Raw genomic sequence first — 19,760 nt, 5'->3', positions numbered from 1 at the left:
TAAGTGCCCCCCACAATGACCAGATCTCAATCCAATTGAGCATTTGTGGGATGAAGTTAAAAGAGCCATCAGGCAGCTGGTTCCACAACCATCAAATCTCACAGAACTGGACAGTGCTATTCTCAAGGCAAGGTGTCAGATTCCTCGCAGCACCTTTCAACATCTAGTGGAGTCAATGCAAAGAAGAATCGCCGCAGTATTGAAGGGAAAAGGTGGCACAACGAAGTACTGATGGGTGGTCATAATAATCTGGCCACTCAGTGTATATATACATATGAACAATTTAAAGAATAATTATAAGTGAACACTTGTGAAAATACCATCACTCATTACTAAATTCTGGGTCAGGAACAATAGATTAAAAAGCTATCCAACACTTATACCACTGGCACACCTGGCCCCCAGAGTGCTCCCGGGGGGTTCTCTCCTCTCACCTGTTCTCAGGATGACGACAAGATGATTATTAGTCTGCTCAGGCTGCCATAACAAATATGCCGACTGGATGGCTTCAACAACAGAAATGTATTTTCTCACAATGCTGGAGGTTAGAAGTCCAAGATCAAGGTGTCAGCAGGTTTGGTTTCTCTTGAGGCCCCTCTCCTTGGCTTGCTTGGCTTCTTGCTATATCCTCTTGATCTTTTCTCTCTGTGGGTGTGTGCCTCTCTAGTGTCTCTTTATGTGTCCAAATTTCCTCTCTGTGTAGAGACACTAGTCAGATTGGATTAGGACTCACCCTCATAGCCACATTTAGTTTAATCACCTCTTTAAAGGCCCTATCTCTAGATACAGTCCTATTTTGAGGTTATTCAATTAACACATTGAATTACTTAATTTGTAGGTGTTTGGTAAATTAATCAAACCCCATATTCTGACAGCTTTACAATCTCTACTAGGTCTGTTAAAGTGTGATGACTAGAGGTTAAGGTTTCAACATATAAATTGGGCAGAGGACACAATTCAGCTCATAAGAGTGACTTTGAAACCAAAAGATGTGGAAGCCATAAGATCTTGGGTCCCGCTGAAACCGGTTTGGCTCAGTGGATAGAGCGTTGGCCTGCGGACTGAAGGGTCGCAGGTTCGGTTCCGGTCAAGGGCATGTACCTGGGTTGCAGGCACATCCCCAGTAGGAGATGTGCAAGAGGCCGCTGATCGATGTTTCTCTCTCATCCATGTTTCTATCTATCTCTCTCCCTTCCTCTCTGTAAAAAATCAATAAAATATATTAAAAAAAAAAAAAAAGATCTTGGGTCCCCAAATCACTCCTTGGAAGGGAGAAGCCCAGAGAACCTCTCAGCCAGAAAAATCCATATGAGACTTCACGTGACCAATAAATGAAGTTTTCATTTTGTTAACTCACTTTTTAAAAATATGTTTTTAAATTGTTTTTAGAGGGAGAATGGGAGAGGGAGAAGGGAGAGATAAAAACATCAATGAGAGAGAAACATCATCAGCTACCTCCTGCATGCCTCCTACTGGGGATCAAGTTCAAAACCGGGCCTTGTGCCCTGACCAAGAATGAACCAATGACCTCTTGGTGCATACGTCAATGCCTAACTACTGAGCCACACTGACTGGGCAATTAACTCACTTTTATATTTTGGGATTATCTATAACAGTTCACCTACACTGAACAATACTTAAGTGAAAGAAAATTCAACCATTCCCTACCAAGCTTGTCTAATTAAATCAGGCATTAATATACTAGCTTTAGGTGAGAAGAAAAGTGTGTAAATGAAGAAAAATTGTTCTAGAGCTGTATCCTCCCAAATTGACTTGGTGAAATTGATCATGTACATCAGGCTCTATAATGAATAATACATCGATGCTAACTTGTATGAATAATTTGAACTAAATTTTCAAATGTGTCATGACTAGTTCTGGTTCTTATATGTACCTAAAAGGATTACAGAATTAACACATTGAATTACTTAATTTGCAGGTGTTTGGTAAATTAATCAAACCCCATATTCTGACAGCTTTACAATCTCTACTAGGTCTGTTGAAGTGTGATGACCAAAAGCAGAGGGCCTGCCGACACCCAATAGTGTTCTTCAGAGGCATTAGGACTTTAAGAGAAGAACAAAAGGGCCCTAGCCAGTTTGGCTCAGTGGATAGAGTGTCAGCCTGTGGACTGAAGGGTTCTGAGTTCAATTCCAGTCAAGGGCACATGCCTGTGTTATGGGCTGGATCCCCAGTAAGGGGCATGCAGGAGGCAGATGATCAATGATTCTGCTCATTGATGTTTCTATCTCTCTCTCCCTCTCCCTTCCTCACTCAGATCAATAAAAAAATATATATTTTAAAACAGAGAGAAAAGGAATTAAAAAATTCACCTTCCTGGCAGCTTGCATGTCCTAGTTTGCTAAAAGATCTCCCTCATTGATCAGGAAAAAGACGTGAAGCAAAGATTGGGGATACAGGCTAGTGTTGCTTGTGGGCAGTCCCCCTGAGGGAAGGGCACCTAAGGCACGTAGGGGGTGAAGGATGCCATCAATAGCGCTCCGCATCCGTAGAGCCCACAGAAGCGCCCTCAGCTCCCCAGTGCAGGAGACAGACAAGTGCAGATCTGGTCCCTGTTCCACTGAATGTTCCACTCCCTCTTCAAATTTCTGTCTTGAGCAACTTTATCTAATCTTCAGTGGTGAGAGAATTCCCTCTGCTTGCCCACCTATTTCTCAAATCTTTTTCATCTTTGGAAACTGAAAGCTGAGAATTTGGTCCTGGTTTCTCTGGTTCTGCTATGATGAGCCTCCCCTGAGGCAACAGAGCTTGATTTCTGTCTGCCCAACAGCAGGAAGTTCATGGAGTAACCCACCAAAACCTCAGTTACTATAGCAAAGCCCCTTCCTGCCACACTATCAAAATAAAGAGCTGGAAGGAGGTCACCCTCGCTTTATGTTTGGTTGGGGAGAAAATAATCAAAGAAACTACAAGTTATCTAAGAAAACATTTACAGCCAAAGGCAATCTGTCCTCCTCTGGGAGTCCCTGGCAAGGAATCTGATAGGACCCTGTGGTCACCCTGTACTCGACAGAGAAGTCGCCTGCTATCCGGTGAAATGAAACACCCCTCAGAGACCACATGAGGTTTATGGGTTACCAGGCACCGGTGTCCTCTTGCAGATAAAGTGTGGCCCTCTTTGGTGGCATTCCAAAGACACATGTCATCTGGGGTGTTCTGGTCAGAGCTACAACCGTGGAGAAGGAGTCTCCTGTTTAGATTGCAACAATACTGAATGAGGTTTAGAGATACTACATTTGGCATAAAATTAAACAGCAGCCAGTCCAGGATGGCTTATTTTCCTCTGTTTCATAGCAGTTTGAACAAAATAAAAGTCAACCTTATGGTATGGGTAAAGCATTAAAAACTTGTAAGGATAGACCAGCCAGTGTGGCTAAGTGGTTGAGTGGCAACCCAGGAACCAAGTGGTCACCAGTTCAATTCCAGGTCAGGGCACATGCTGAGGTTTCAGGCTCGATCCCCAGCAGATGGTGTGCAGAAAGCAGCTGATCTGATGAATGTTTCTCTCTCATCAATGTTTCCATCTCTATGTCCCTCTCCCTTCCTCTCTCACTAAAAATCAATTTTAAAAACATATTTGAAAAAAAATTTGAAAGGATATGTAAGTAGCAGTAACTGGTCAAATTTAATACCAGAATATTCTACAAGGCTCCTATCATTACAGGACATTGTGAATTTGGGAGTAAAGGAAGCCACAGGTTGGCAATCAGTACTTTGGTTCCAGAACTATTGTTTCTGGTTCGTTGAATTCTCAATTTTCTTCACCTTTCTCTGGAGATGGGAGGCTCTGATAAAGACCAGAGACTCTCCCTCAGATTCAGAAGTAGCCAGAGATGGGCATAAATGTACACAACGCAGCACTAGAAGCTGAGTCCCGGTGATTGGCCTACTCCAGGCAATCTGAGCAGGAGAAGGTAAACGTTGCTGAGAACGAATGGTTGGGTGGTTTGGCTGTTTGGGTAAGAGGGTGATTTGGTTTGGTATATTCCTGCACTCAACTTATAGACTAGATGGCCAATCACAAGAAAATTATCCAAGATCGTGAATCTTTAATGGGACTTACAGAATTAGCCTCTCCCAAACACACAGGCACACACAGACACACTCTACCCTGACATATTCTCAATGTGGGAACTGGCATCAGAACAATGAGTAACTTTCCAAGTTCTCACAGAAAGTTAGTTGTAACACTTGGGACAAGATCCTGGTTCTCCTATCTGTGAGTCCATGGCTTTCCCCACTTCAAAATATTGCATCCTTGTTGCTCATAGCCTTTATCATACAAGCCACCTATTGGCTATGAGCCAAGCCATCTTCCTTCCCCATTCCCACAACGAAGGCTTCTGCACCGTGGCCCCATTCTATCTGCACAATGAAAACTCAAGGTTCTAACTGAGACAGGAAACTGTATGCATGGCCCACAGTAGGTGCTGAATAATTGATTGTTAATGAATTAATGCATGAATGTGCTTACCAAGTGCCATGTGTTGTCAGTGCATTATACGTATAGTGAGCCTCTACAGTATATTATAGGCTTCTTAGGTCTAACGTTATAAAAATACTAGAGGCCCAGTGCACGGATTCGTGCACTGGTGGGGTCCCTCAGCCTGGCCTGCGCCCTCTCGCATCTCTGTGGGGATCGGGCCAAAACCAGCAGTCCGACATCCCCTGAGGGATATAGCAGTGCAGGAAGCAGCAGGCGGCCAGGGAGGAGCCTGAGCCCGAGCTGCTCACTGCTCCTGCTCATCCTGGCCCTGTGGTGCCTGCCTCAGTGGTGCCTGCCTCCATTGCCACTGCTGGGTAGCACTGCTCCAGAGGTGGGAGAGGCTTGTGCCACGGCAGCTGCGCTCACCAGCCATGAGCCTGGTGTCTGGTGCCTGTTGGTCATCTGAGCGGTGCTCCCACAATGGGAGCACACGGACCACCAGGGGGCAGCTCCTGCACTGAGTGTCTGCCCCATGGTGGTCAGTGTGTGTCATCCGCTCAACCAGTCACTTGGGGTTTTATATGTATAGATTTGCCTAAGGGTTACTGATGATACTAAGCAAGGGTTACTGATGATACTAAGCATGGATCCCAAATTCCAGTCACTCCAATGTTCAAATGCTTTAAGAAAAATGTCAAAATTGAGAATATAACTAGCAAAGAGGAAAAGAGGATTTGTAATGAAAATACTTTCAATATTACATTAAAAAATTAAAATTGTTTTAAATGTATTAACAATGATTATTTCTGGGACTGCCATTCTGTATAAATATCTCCCCTTTTTTCTACTTTTTTGAATTTTTAATATTAAAAATGTAGGAAAAATGTAATTGAAGAAGGGCAGGTTGTGTCGAGAATGTACTGAAAGAGGTCAGATGTGGTAGTACCTATTGCTTGCCGGGTTCAAGGTCTGGTGATAAAGCCGTACATGGAAAAGCCAAGGGCCCTGTTCTCATAGACCCTGCATTCTAGAACAGGCATCAGACTGTTAACCAATCAACAAGTCTATATCAAATAGTGAAGAAGGATAAAGCAGGGTTGGAGTATAGTTAATGATGGTGCAATTTTTTAAATAATACTCAAAGATGTGGAGGACGATATGTGAGCAGAGACTGAGGACAGACGCAGACAGCCAAGTAGGAGGCCATATCAATGAGCCAGGTGAGGAATGACTGTGGACCCAACTAGAGTAGAACAGAGAAGGGTCATATTCTGTCTGTTCTCAGAAGGTACAGTTGACAAGACTTGACAATGGAGTGACAGAATGTGAAATGTAATGGGAAGAGAGGGGTCTTGGATGCCTCAAGACACCTGAGCCTGGTCTGAGAACAGTACTTTTGCTTCAGGACCAGCCCAACTGAAAGCCGGGTAACCTGTAAAAGATGAACGACACTTAACTTTCTGAGCACCTGTTACTTTTCAACACACTGTCCCCATCCTTCCTCTTGTCTAGATTCACAATAGTCTTATTATCTCCACTTTATCATTGAACAAAAAGGAATCCTGGCCTAAATAAATGAGCCCAGATTACATCACTGGAGACACATAGAACTGACACTAAAACAAACATTTTCACCTGGCCGGTGTGGCTCAGTGGTTGAGCATTGACCCATAAACCATGAGGTCACGCTTTGATTCCTTGTCAGGCTCATTCCTGGGGTTGTGGGCTCGATCCCCAGTCTGGGGGCGTGCAAAAGGCAGCCGATTGATGTTTCTATCTATCCCTCTCCCTTCCTCTTTCTAAAATCAATAAAAATATTTTTAAAATAAGAACATTTTCCAGTTTACCTGGGTAGCTCTTGTAAAGCCTAGTGACTCCTAGATAGAAGGACCACAAATGTCGGCATTTACCTTCTCCACAGTGGCCAGCAAAGCACCTGGCGAATGACAGGCTCTCAACAATGCTCTTTGAATGAATTCCCGTAGGGAGAGGCCACAGGCAGCAGCTCTATCAATAGACCCAGACACAGGCTTGGGAATCAGACCCATCTAAGCTCTCTCTCCCTCTGCATTTAGGCTCTGGCTTTGGCAGTTTTCCCAGTTTTCTAACCTTCAATTTCCCACCTTGTTTAAAAAAAAAAAAAAGTGGAGATAATCATACTTAGCCCTGAGAGTTGTTGGAAAGGATTAAATGAAATTATATTTACAGAGCACTTGATGCGGCAGCTGGCCCACCGCTAGCCATTGGGAAGGGTTATTATTAAAACAGGGACCTAAAGACAGTGCTTAATCCTTCCTCACTCCCCTGGCAACTCTGCGGTTCCTACCAAACCTGTGACAAGACGCAGTAGCTTAAAATAGAGCCACTGGGGAAGTCTCTTGAACTCAACTGCACTGGGCCCCACCTGCCAAGCCCGGCTGACTTGGCTGAAGAACACAGTCTGAGTCATCCCAGCTGCCTGCAGGGCGATTTGAAGTCCCAAGGGGCCATGTGTCTGACCAGATTCATACCCCGCACACCCAGCTTTCCTGTCTGCAGAGATAAATGACCAGGGGGAGGCCATGTGTCTCAAATGTGTGGGCAATCAGCTGTGGATCAGCCTCTTATCTGAGTGTCTATCCAGCCTTGGATTATGTGTGGCCGGCAGAGAGTCCTCTGGTTTATACAATACCAGCCTCCAGAGAAAAATAAAGAAGTGCGAGTTATCAGATTATTTTTATGGATATCTAATTAAACAATGAAAGGTATTTCCATATCTTATATAAATAGCTGCAATCTTTTCTAGGCCTATTAACTTTACCTGTTTGCTTGTTTCCCCTTCACTACCTTGGGGGGAGCGGGGGAAAGAAGAAAGAAAAATACTTCCTAAAAATTATCTTGCTGAGTCACGCTACAAAAGCAAGGGTGGTTCATTTTCAGGATCAACAGGCCTTCGAACTGGCTTACTCTTTAGGTCCTGCTGCCATCACCACCCTCGGCCTCCTTTCTTTGGCCACCCCCCTCTCACCGCACCCCCTTGGGAACTCTGCAGTGTCCCCCTCTTGCTCTGATTCTTCCTGGACGCATATGGTAGAGGGTGAGAGAGGGGGTGGGGAGACTTCAAGAGCCAGCCACCTGCCCTCCTCCCAGCCCTGTGTAACAGCAAAAACCACCAGAAGCCCCAGGGAAGTTCTTGAAATGTCCACCAGAAGTGTAGAAAGATGATGAAGGCCTCAATGTTGGCAGAGGTTTAGGTAGGGGGAGAGGAGACATAACTGAGCTATAAAGGACAGATAAAGTTGATGGACTTTTCCCCCCTGTATTTGTGGGACATGCAGGTGGAAACATCTACATTCAAGTGGACTCTTCCTAAAAGGCAGAGCAGAGGCTAGCCTCGGAGGTTCCACTGAGGGAATCTCTTCACCAAGCCAGGCAGGAAGGCTGGCACACAGATCCTCAGCGGGCTCTCCTGTGTGGCTTCTGCATCCCAGCTAAAACCCTGGGACAATTAGGAGTCATATTAGTTTCCCAAGGCTTGTCAGAAGCAATTTTTTCTGACAGAACTTAGCAAGGCACCCATCACAAAGAGTGAGAAGGGCAATGACTGCCATGTATCTTCATTGAGCAGATCTCAGGCAATAATACTGAAATTCATCAGTGTGTTGAAACTGGCCTTAGTGAAGTTTACTAATTATCCTAAACTAGATCTTTTTGTTCTTAAAGGCAATTGGTAAAAGCAGTTGACTTCTGTCCCACTCCCCCTCCCCCACCCCAAAGACGAGTTGATTTATTCTGTTGTTTTAAACCACCCAGTTTGTGCTACATTATAAGGCAGCCTTGAGAAACTAATACAACTCCTAATTGTCCCAGGGTTTTAGCTGGGATGCAGAAGCCACACAGGAGAGCCCGCTGAGGATCCGTGTGCCAGCCTTCCTGCCTGGCTTGGTGAAGAGATTCCCTCAGTGGAACCTCCGAGGCTAGCCTCTGCTCTGCCTTTTAGGAAGAGTCCACTTGAATGTAGATGTTTCCACCTGCATGTCCCACAAATACAGGGGGGAAAAGTCCATCAACTTTATCTTCCTTTATAGCTCAGTTATGTCTCCTCTCCCCTTACCTAAACCTCTGCCAACATTGAGGCCTTCATCATCTTTCTACAACAATATTCTCTGTGCATTCCCAGATTTTAGATTTATTTCCCTAAAATCTATCCTTTATATAGGCCCAGAATGAGTTATCATCTCAGTAACTGAGTGTGTTACTTATATTAACACAATCACTCTACAAGATAAAATCAAGTCTCTACTTCACAAACCAGGCCCGATTTATCTCTCCAGCCTTAAACTTTAAGAACCAGCAGCTCCTAAGTGTCTCGTATGCCATGTTGTTCTCCTCATCATGCACTTGTTCATGCCAGTTCATCTGAGAAAAATGAACTAATTAATTTCTCATTCTTTAAGACTCATTGGGGCCCTAGCCGGTTTGGCTCAGTGGATAGAGTGTTGGCGTGTGGACTAAAGGGTCCCAGGTTCAATTCTGGCCAGGGGCACATGCCTGAGTGGTGGGCTTGATCCATTCCCCCCAGTAAGGGGCATGCAGAAGGCAGCCAATCAATGATTCTCTCTCATCATTGATATTTCTATCTATCTCCCTTCCTCTCTGAAATCAATAAAAATATATTTATTAAAAAAAAGACTCATTGTGGTGGTGGGCAGCCTTTTCACATGAATTTCAATAATCCCCATTCCTGCCCTATATTCTCCCCTCCCCTTAAATGTGGTTTGGACCTATGACTTGTTTCTAACAAACAGAATAAAGCAAAAGTTGTTTCCATGATTGGGTTATTCAAGACTGTGACTTCGATCCTGTTCTATCTCTCTCATTCTTCTTGAGTACTTGCTCCGATAAAACAACCTGGAGAAGCCCTTGTGGCCTCCAGACAAAAGCCAAGTAGGAGCTGAGGCTCTCAGTCCAATAACTGCCAAAGAACTGAGTCCTTCCAACAAACACATGGGAGAGCTTGGGAGTCAATCCTTCCCCATGTGAGCCTTCAGACTGAGACCAGAGCCATAGTCAACACCTTGATTGCAGCCTCATGAGAGACCCGGAAGCAGAAAATCCATACCTAAACTCCTGACCCACAGAAACTATCCTATATAATAAAAGGGTAATATGCAAATTGACCGAATGGTGGAACGACCAGTCGCTATGATGCACACTGACCACCAGGGGGCAGACGCTCAATGCAGGAGCTCCCACGGGGGAGTGCGGCTCAGCCAGAAGCCGGGCTCATGGCTGGTGAGCACAGCAGCGGTGATGGGAGCCTCTCCCGCCTCCACAGCAGCACTAAGGATGTCCAACTGCTGGCTGGCCCTCAGTCAGACATCCCCTCAGACATTCCCCCAAGGGCTCCTGGACTGCGAGAGGATGCAGGCTGGGCTGAGGGACCTCCCCAGGCCTCGCCCCGAGTGCATGATTTTTGTACATAGGGCCTCTAATGAGATAATAAATGTGTACTGTTTGAAGCTGCTATATTTTGGGGCAATTTGTTACACAGAAATATATATCTAATGCACTCATCTCAGATAATATCTATTCCATAAAGACTTCCTGGGCTCCTGCCACACACACGCACGCGCGCACACACACACACACACACACACACACACACTTTGTGAGCCTCAAACCTCCCACAGCCACAGCACTTTGAGCTCACCTCTTAGCAATGTACTTAAAAGATTAATTATAATTATCTGTTTTTGTCTTGGTGTCCCCATTAGGCTTTTTTTTCCTTTTTAATGAATTTATTGGTTAATGAAATTATATAGGTTTCAAAAAATGATATAGGTTTCAGGTGTACAATTTTATAATACATACAATCCAGCTGCATATTGTATTGTGTGTTCCCCACCCCAAGTCAAGTCTCAGTTCAACCACTAGACTTTGAGACATTCAGGCTGTGACATGTATTCTTGGTTATTTTATCTTTGTATTTCTAGTGTCAAATGTAGTCACATAAGATCAAAATTATTTTATAGATGAATGAATGCCATTTTGCTAAGTGATACTGGGGAATTAAAAAACAAATTAAATCTATGTTATGCTGTAAAAGCTTATAATCAAGTTGGGGAAGCAAACATAAAGTTAATAAATGTAAATGAAATAAGTGTTGGATCGTGATTTAAACAATGTGCTAAATGTTTGTGAAGCATAAAAGATAGAATGCCTTTTCTGATCTAGGCAATCTGAAAAATATTCCCAAAGGAAATGGCTTTTGAGGTTAACCTTGAAGGATAAAAGAGCTTTAAGCAGCAAAGATGAGAAGGAAAGGAATCCAAAGTTAATGAAAAGTATAAACAAATCCTAAAAAGTGAGGAAATCTAGCAGTGAGTCAGATTCAGGCCTGTGCCCAAGGGTAGAAGTCAGATAAAAATGAAATGGAAATGGAAATCAATTAGCTTAAAGGGGGCACATGAGGTCATTAGTCTTAGAGAACCTGTTGAAAGCAGAACTTGGGAAATTGACATTTAAGAAGAAGAGAAAAGGGGAACTTGCTAATAAGGTAAGGAGGTATGCTAATCACTTTACAGAAGTTTAAAGGAGGTGGGGAAGCCCAGAGGGTGAGCATGACACAACATGAAGAGAAGCCTGGTGATGTGGCAATTAGGCCACTACTGACCTTTAAGAAAACAGTTTTCTCTTAACCAGGGGAGATGGAGGACAGATTGCAGCTTGAGGGAAACAGTATGTTGGAAGAAGACTCTTGGGGAAGCGTCCCCATAGAATCTGGTAGACCTGTTCAGACCTCTGAGTCACTGGAGGTTGTTATTTTGAGAGTAAAATGACTTCCCTGATAAACATCTTTCTTTATTTGAAATAAAAAATACTTGACCCTCCCTGACTCTTTTCTCTTCCCCAGTGCACACCTTCACAGTTTATGATTCCGAATGCTGGGCCATTTATAGCTGATTCATCTGTCTCCTCAACTAACCTGTAAAAATCCATAAATCAGAGGGGTTGTTGCCTTCATCTCTTCATTCAGAATGTACTTAATAATTCCAATAAAGTCATGATAACATTTGGCCTTTGTAACCTCTTTGTAATCCCCAGAATACATTTTTCAGCAAACATTTATTGGGGGTTTACTAACTGCCAGGCCCTGGGCTGAAAGGGATATCTCTGCTAATCCCCCCAGGAACCCTGTGATTCCACAGGGCTTTGCTTATCCCCTTCTCACAGATGTGCCAAACACAGAAAAGATGTCGTTTATGTAGATGGACATCCTCAGAGTTAAATCTGCTGAAGGCACACATGCCAGCACATTACAGCTATAGCAGGGTGACAATTCTGGTTTGCCCAGGATGTGAGACTTTCAATTTTAAAACCAGGACAGTCCCAAGCAAAGCAGGACTAGGAAACATTCCATAGTCTTTAGGGAAGAAACAGTAAAATACTGCCCTAAAATACTGCCAGTATCCTGGTCCCACCAGCAATTTATATTTATATTTGCCTAAGCAACCTCTACCATTTGATCAGTAGCTATGACACCCACTGACCACCGGTAGGTTAGCTTGCTGCTAGGGTCCAGCTGATCGGGACTGGGTGAGACGGGCTGGACACGCCCTGGAGGCCTTCTGCAGTCCCTCCCTGGCCCCTATCATGCACCTGTGGGGTCCCTTGGCCTGGCCTGGTCTGTGCCCTCTCAAAATCCGGGACCCCTTGGGGGATGTCAGAGAGCCAGTTCGGCCCAATCCCCGCAAGCCAGTCAGAGAGACCCCACCGGTGCACGAATCCATGCTCCGGGCCTCTAGTATTAATCACAAAGAGAACTCCAGTGTAACCACAAGATTAGATGAGTCAAGTTGAAAAGTGTAGCTGCGTTTGGAAACATGTTGAAATATACACTTTTTCATTTAGCCAGCTTTTGCCTGAAAACGTGTGGTTTACAAGAAAGCCACAGCTAGGCCCTATTACCATCCCTTTTCCTGCTTTATGTTCAACTCTGGAAGGAAAGCCAGATTTATCATCCACGCTGGTGTTTGCCCAGAGCCTCAAGGAATCATCTCTGTAGCCTTAGCCAGGCCGCCTTATACTGTATCCTCCTATAACTATATGCTAAAAGTCAACTGAGAGTTTTAGTCTTCATTTGCTTGGTCTCAAAAACCTGTTCTCTTTGATGCCACACTAGTAAAAATGTCAAATGAGGAAACAGCCTTTTTCTCACGTTCCTTGCAAGTGCTGCACTGTACTGTCTTTTTTCTTCTTCTTCACAATGAGCTCAGGCTCTGCTTTCTGATGAGCTGATAATTGTGTATGTTTCCTGAAGATGGAGGAATTTCATAATCGACACAGCCACCTGCTGCTCTCCGCCCCTCCTCCAACGCTGGTGCAAATGAATCATCAGGAATGCAGACTGGTTAATTGAAATGTTTTCTATTGTTTGGTTTAAAAAAAAAAAAGTGGTAGTGGCAACAATTTCTTCCTCCTTCCTAACCTCTGCTTGGTTTTGCTGAAATGAGGTGGATCTGGGAGGGCCACAAAACACACAAATTGCTGTTTTGAGAGTCTCTGAGGGTCCCTTCCTTTCCCAAGACAAATAGCTCCCTCGGGTCCTTCGAAATAGGTGCTGTTCTGGCATTGGCTGGGAAAAGCGAGCTGGTGGGGAGTGTGTGTTTCAGAATTAATTCTGGACTCCTCCCTCACAAAATCCCCTCTGGAAATGAGATCTTCACCTTCCCGATGGGCTCGCAGTTGGAATTACGTGAGTTTGCTTTCATAGGCTGCACATCCATCGCCGGAGGCTGGAAAGGGGCGGCAGAGCTGGGCGAGAGGAATGAGGGCTGCATGTGCACTTATCAGTGTTTTTCACTGACCGGCTGGTTTAATGATCAACCTGCCACTTTCTGAAAAGCCGGGGGTGTAAAACTTGGCGGTGTTTTCGGACACCCTGGGCTGGAAAACAGCCAGCTTTGCTCTGGGATGGGGCCCCTCCCCAACCCCACGTGGCAGGCTGGAGAAGACAGCCTGGAAATCAGAAAGCCCCAAGTCCAAACCCATGTTTTCCATTCATTTGCCAAATGACGTTGGGGAAGTTGCTGATCCTCTGAGGCGGTTTCCTCTACCACAAAGTGAGAAAGATAGTCTCGTTTTCCAAAACAGATGTGTTGTTGTTACTAGACTTGTTACTAGTAAATAAATTGGTCTTAATTTGGCTCTTTAATAAAAATGAGGGTGATGCAGGGGGGATTGTTTTTCAATAGGGAATTATTAGAACTGAAATGTGTGTTTTTCCTTCCATCCCGCCATTATATCCATTCTTATTCCTTTCACCCACTTCCCCATGTAATCTTTGTCCTTGTGCCCCATAAAAACAGCTGGCTTGTTGGGGGGTGGAGAGCAGATTTTCATGGATGGAATACTGCTGGAATAAATGTTCATTTATGACTCAACCCTGTCTATGCTGAATTGGCTCAAGTAGTGACAGGCAGCCCGGTTACATTGTGAGCACTGGATGAAATGATAAAATTGCGTTTCTAAAATGCCTGGCATATAGGATGCATCAACGAGTTGTGATTTTCTTGCAGAACTTTGGTCCTCATGAATACAGACTTAAAGTGGCCCTATGCAACTAAGTTCCCTAAAGCCAACACACGCGCGCGCGCACACGCACACACACACACACACACACACACACACACACACACACACGAGCCAGGATTTGAACTTGGCTCTCCAAATTAACAAATTTTCAGTTTCATCTCATGGGAGAGCCTTCCTAGCCTTACCCAAACCTAGCCAAGTCCAAAAGACGGGGTCTTCTTCCTACTTCTTGAGGCGGTATTCTATAAATCAAGTCCCAGATTTTTATGTGAGTATGCAAGGGGCTTCTGGCAATTCAATAGCAGTCATGAAATCTATTATGTACGGGTCGAAAGTAAATGTTTTACCGTCATTAAGAGGCTCCAGATTTAAAACAGATGGCCTCATCAAGAGAAAAACTGCTACTTCCTCTTCAGCTCCAACACTGCCCAACTGCCTTCCTTCAAAGGGTTTCATTTTCATCTAATAATCTTAATTGGACAAGGCCTTCCCCTAGCTTTGCCAGGAAGCCAATATCTTGGAAGGGAAAAGTTAGCTGGATTTGCTGAGCATGACTAAGCACCAGACACGGTGCACAGTCTCACCTCCTTTGAGAATGGTTTGAAATAAGTATATTTGACATCAGTTTATAAGAAACTAGAGATCAAGTAATTCATCCGGAATCCTCCAAGAGCAAGTGGAAAAGTGACGAGGTGATTTGAAAGTCAAAAGCCAATGACAACTGTGGGGAAAGGAACTTTGCAGTTTTGAGAAAAGTTGTGAAAGTGGAAATAGACAAATCTCATAAGCTCCACTAGAGATCACAGTGAGGCAGTAGAACAAAAAGAAGAGAAGCCTTTTACTAAAACACAGAAAATATTGACCACATTCTACTTTCAACCCAAACCCAAGCCCAGGCTCCATGCCCTGTGCAGTTTCAAATTACTAGAGGGTGGTCTGACACCCAGACTTACTAAATAAAGGAATCCTAAATCTCTACTTGTAACTCTTGCCAATTCTCTCGTTTTTTCTGGTGTTTTAAAAAGTTGCCACTTTGGAAGAAGACGGTAGGTGGTGTGTGGCTGTTTCACTCTGAATTTGCTAAATTGATTTCTAAACTGATTTCTGAAAATCCATTAGAGGGAAGCTAAATTAGTGCCTGGATTGTATTGGCAAACTGTTTGTTCTTCAATTGTGACATGAAGATACTCAAGTGATTACACAATCCGGTGTGTTCTGTCAGGTGACCCAGTTCTATTTTCAGCTACATATATAGAAGCAGCAGCCCTGGGAGCGTGGCCTGGCATAAAGGAAGCCAGTGTGCCTGTACAATTCTCATTTCTAAGAAAACACATGACCACAAAGTTCCCACCCAATCTGCTCCAGGACTTAGAATCAATGTTTGGGAGAAGAATTTAGAAAATAGATGTTGGGGGGGGGGGGGGGGAGCTTTTTACATGCACTTCCCTATTTTTTAATTTTTTTGCAAACACTCCAGTTCTCTCTTATGCTGTCTGAAATGAAGTCAGAAGCAGGGCTAGTGGGACTGGGGTGTGGTGGGGGGGACCTTCTTCACACCCCTTTGACATCCCACTTTCTCTTGCAAACAAGTGACCTTTTCTGGTCATCCTGACTTCAGAGGAATAACTGGCTCAGACAGGCTGCCTTATTCAGGGTCATTCAGCTCACAAGTGATGTTGCCTTGAAAGTCCAAAGTGGGTGCTGTGTGTACCTCACCCCGCCCAGTCAACATTCACTTTTCAGAGTGTCAATTATCTTCCTAGGGGATCATTCCCTCTGACAAAGGTTTGAGGAGTTTGACAGTTTATGCTGTTGGGGAGCGAGAGGGGCAGAATTATTGCAAGACATTAAAAAACCCAAATCACTGTAAGGTATGTTTAGACCAAAGAACTTATTCGTTCATAGATAGATAGATAGAGATAACTTTTTTCAAATATAGTGACCGTTGGGATTTTCTTTAAGTATAAATGCAAGTCAAAGTATTTTTTAATTGCTAAACTTTCTGTCAGTCATCGGATACAATTACAGTTATGTGGATATCTTAGAAATTATTTGACATTAAAATAAAGTTATCACCCTAACCGGTTTGCCTCAGTGGATAGAGCTTCGACCCTTCGGACTGCAGGGTCCTGGGTTCGATTCCTGTCAAAGGCACATGCCTGAGTTTCAGGCTCAATCTCCAGTAGGGGGCGTGCAGGAGGCAGCCAATCAATGAGTCTCTCATCATTGATGTTTCTTTCTATCACTCCCTCTCCTTTCCTCTCTGAAATCAATTTTTAAAAAAATATTTAAAAAGAAAAAGACACTATCTTATTTTTTTTAAATACAGTTATCAAATTAGCTCTCATACCTAAAGCCTATGAATTACATCTAAGCCTTGCTGTGTTACTCCTTACAACAGTAACAAAGGTCCTTTTAGCAAATTAGTACCAACGGTTCCATTCTGGCCATGCAGAGGCTTAGGGACAGGAGTTCCACTTCCCCTGACTTTCAAAATCAAATGCAGATTGACCCCACCTTTTGGGGGGCCCATCTCCTCCGCTCCTGCATTACCAAGTCCTTCCTCTGGGGGAGCCGGTGGTTTGCATCGCCTTGTCTGCGGCCCTTCATCCCATTCTCTAGCTGCCCCCTCGCCGTGTCACTTTCCGCCTACAGCTGGCTCTCTCCCTCCCTCAGCATCTAAGGGAGAGTTTGCTTTCCTTGATTTCAGCAGACTTTTGAGGGCGGGAGTGGGGGCAGGTAGATGTGGCTCCTAGATCAAAGCTACAAACGGGGGCTATCCTTTCAATTCTCCACTCAGTTACACCTACTTCTGCACATGACTGGCTTCTAATGAAGCAATACTTACTGCTGGGGGCAGGGACTGAAAGATTGGATGTCACTTAAAAGTAAACCGTACAGAAGTTCCTCTTACCTGGCAGGCTCACCATACGTCTGAATAAATCCTGAATTTCTGTAGGTAGGCTACTATATGGGCATTAATGTCAGGCACTCCAGACCCTGCATTAATTTCCTATTTTTCACTATTTTCTATCCCAATTAAAGTGTAAGTGTCTGGACAGCAAAAATCAGCCCATGTGCCCCTGTTTTCTCTATTCCTATCACAGAATTGGACCCAAAGGGACGGTTCCATCAGAGAAGGTTTCTGCTGATGAAAATTCGTTAAAATACAGTCCAGCCAATGTGGCCCAGTGGTTGAGTGTCGACCTATGAAGAAGTCAGGGTTGGGGGAGGTCATGGTCAGGCAGGCACATGCCCAGGTTGTGGGCTGCATCTCCAGTAGGGGGTATGCAGGATTCTTTCTCAGTGTCCATGTTTGTCTCTCTCCCTCTCCCTTCCTCTCTGAAATCAATAACAATATATTTTTTTAAAAATAAAATTAGTTGAAATACAATATTTGGGTTATGCAATGAACACACAGCAGTTTATATGATAAAAAATAAACACAGAAAAGAATGGTATTAATTTTTAATGGTTTACAGCTACAGTATCCACTTTCACTAGTATAGGTATATATACATGTATAAATATAGTTACAGATCATAAATATCCACATGGCAAAATAGACCTGCCACCAGGCAGATACACACGAAATATCTCTGCAACTAAATAAACAAACAGATGTAATACTGAAGAAAAGTAGATACTGAGGTATTTTTTTTTAAATCAAAGTGACTATTGCCTATATATCAGCGATTTTCAACCGGTGTGCTGCAACAATTTTTAAAACATGCAATACCTGACTATTAAGTCAGGGGCACTGACCTCTTTTCCCTTAGATTGTCAAATAAAAAAATGACAACAGCCAATACAACAATGGCTGTCAGATGTGAATGAATCAAAATTATACCTTTTTTTTTGTCAGATCAACAAAATATATATTTTTTGGTGGCCACAGAACTTTAGTAATTAGTTTGCATGTGCAATGAGATGGAAAAGGTTGAAAATCGCTGGCCTATTTTAAAACATTCTTACTGTAGGAGTTCAAGTAGTTATCAAAACCTTGTAAAAAACAAACAAAAAAAAAACCACAAACAATAAAACCCTTGTTTCATAACCTAAAACTGTAACTTCAACTAACACAAATTGTTAAACTAAACAAAAAATATTTTAATTATAAATAGGTAAAATAAATAATATTATTCTTGATGAAATTCAATCATGGTGTTTTTATATATATTTGGAAATTGTTCATAGACTGGTCTTTTTTTTAAAAAATGAAATGCATGAAAGCTTTCTCAGAATCTACATGTTACTTTAATGAAAATTTATATATATGTATTTCACCCAGAGTGAAAATTCCTTAAAATCCCTTATTTATACATAGAATTTTCATTCTGAATGAGCAATCTATTCCTCTTTTTTTTAAAAAGTATATCCCTTATACCTGAAACTAATACAAAATAATATTGAATGTAAACTGTTATTTAAAAATAACTTAAAAAGTATATCCTAATAATGAAAACATGTTTAACTTCTTGTAAAAATCACTTCTTATAGAATTCACAGTGATTAGTGTGGAAAAGGGCATTTTACAGATTTTAGAAATTTCTTTAGAAACATTCATTTTCTTATAAAGTTACTTTAGAATATTTGTTTTACCAAATTTTAATTCAGCAGTAAAAAGTAAAATTCACTTTTTTTTCTATTATCCCTGGTTATCCAAAATCCCTATGCTCTTCATCTTTTAACATTCAACCTAGGAATTTTACTGGCACCAAATTTGATCAAATTTTTTTAAATTCCATACTGCCCAGTTAAGGCCCACAGGAACACATTTAATGAAAAGTCATCTGAACAGAAGTAATACATTTTAAGTAAAAAAAAAAATTATCAAATTACTTTATATTTTGTAGTGACCTATGAAACTATAACATTCAGTGTTCTCAGAATGAAATATTTACTTTTAACAAGATAACATATATAAAACAAATATTATACATTGTTCTGGAATTGTCATCCCTAAGTAGAAATAAACACTGAACATATTCTGTTTTTTGGTCCCTGCCAAAACATTCTAGTTATTTATCAACTCTTCTTACACTAGGCTGGGCATCAACCTTCAACAAAAATACTAGAAAAATTCTCTAAGCAGAAACAAAGAAGTTTAATAATTCATTCCATATTTTCAAAGCTCTTCAATTCTTGCTTTAAAATAAACAAATGACTTCTGGGAAAACTCCAACAGAATTTCATTGTGATGTATTCCATCTTCATTTCCAAGCACATCCCAAAGCAAGTGAGAGCTTCTTCACATTCTTCTCCATTATAACGCAGTCTCTCACCACTAATGGATGAAGTATGGTAAATCCAGCTTTATAGGAGTCGCCTCATTAGAAGGCTTCTGAAGCAGTCAGGTTCCTGAGCCGAAGAGTTTGTACATCAGATTCAGAAGTTTCTGCAGGAAACTCAGCTTGTCTCCAATTCTCCTTAATTGAAGGGCACACTCAATTTCAGCCTCTGAAAAAGAATGCAAAACATCAAAATTAAATTGACAACATTCCAAACTACAACCAGCAAGAATGACAAGTTGAGTAGGTTTCCCGTGAAACATTCCTCTTACTGTTAGTTTTATGTACACCTGTATTCTGTACGTGAGATGGAACACATACAGTCACACAACATATACAAACACACTGTGACTCAAACAAGAAAAAAAAAAGAAAAGAAAAAAGAAAAGTTGAACGAAGACATTTACTTTGAAATCTTCTTTTAAAGTATCTTGGAAGGCAAATAT

At 42.5% G+C, this 19,760-nt stretch overlaps 1 long non-coding RNA gene across 1 annotated transcript; it reads right to left on the bottom strand.

Moving 5' to 3' along the window:
- Nucleotides 1–18,675: 18,675 nt before the first annotated feature.
- On the bottom strand, nt 18,676–19,748 carry LOC107182003. Its single transcript, XR_001512723.1, has 2 exons — nt 19,587–19,748; nt 18,676–19,483 (listed from the first exon to the last, which is right to left on the bottom strand). It is a non-coding gene; the product is annotated as an uncharacterized LOC107182003 (long non-coding RNA).
- Between the last annotated feature and the right edge of the window lie 12 nt (nt 19,749–19,760).

Source organism: Myotis davidii, unplaced genomic scaffold (genome assembly GCF_000327345.1).
Source record: "Myotis davidii unplaced genomic scaffold, ASM32734v1 scaffold11, whole genome shotgun sequence".
Classification (NCBI taxonomy): Eukaryota; Metazoa; Chordata; class Mammalia; order Chiroptera; family Vespertilionidae; genus Myotis; species Myotis davidii.
This window is presented reverse-complemented; position numbering and strand designations above follow the sequence as displayed.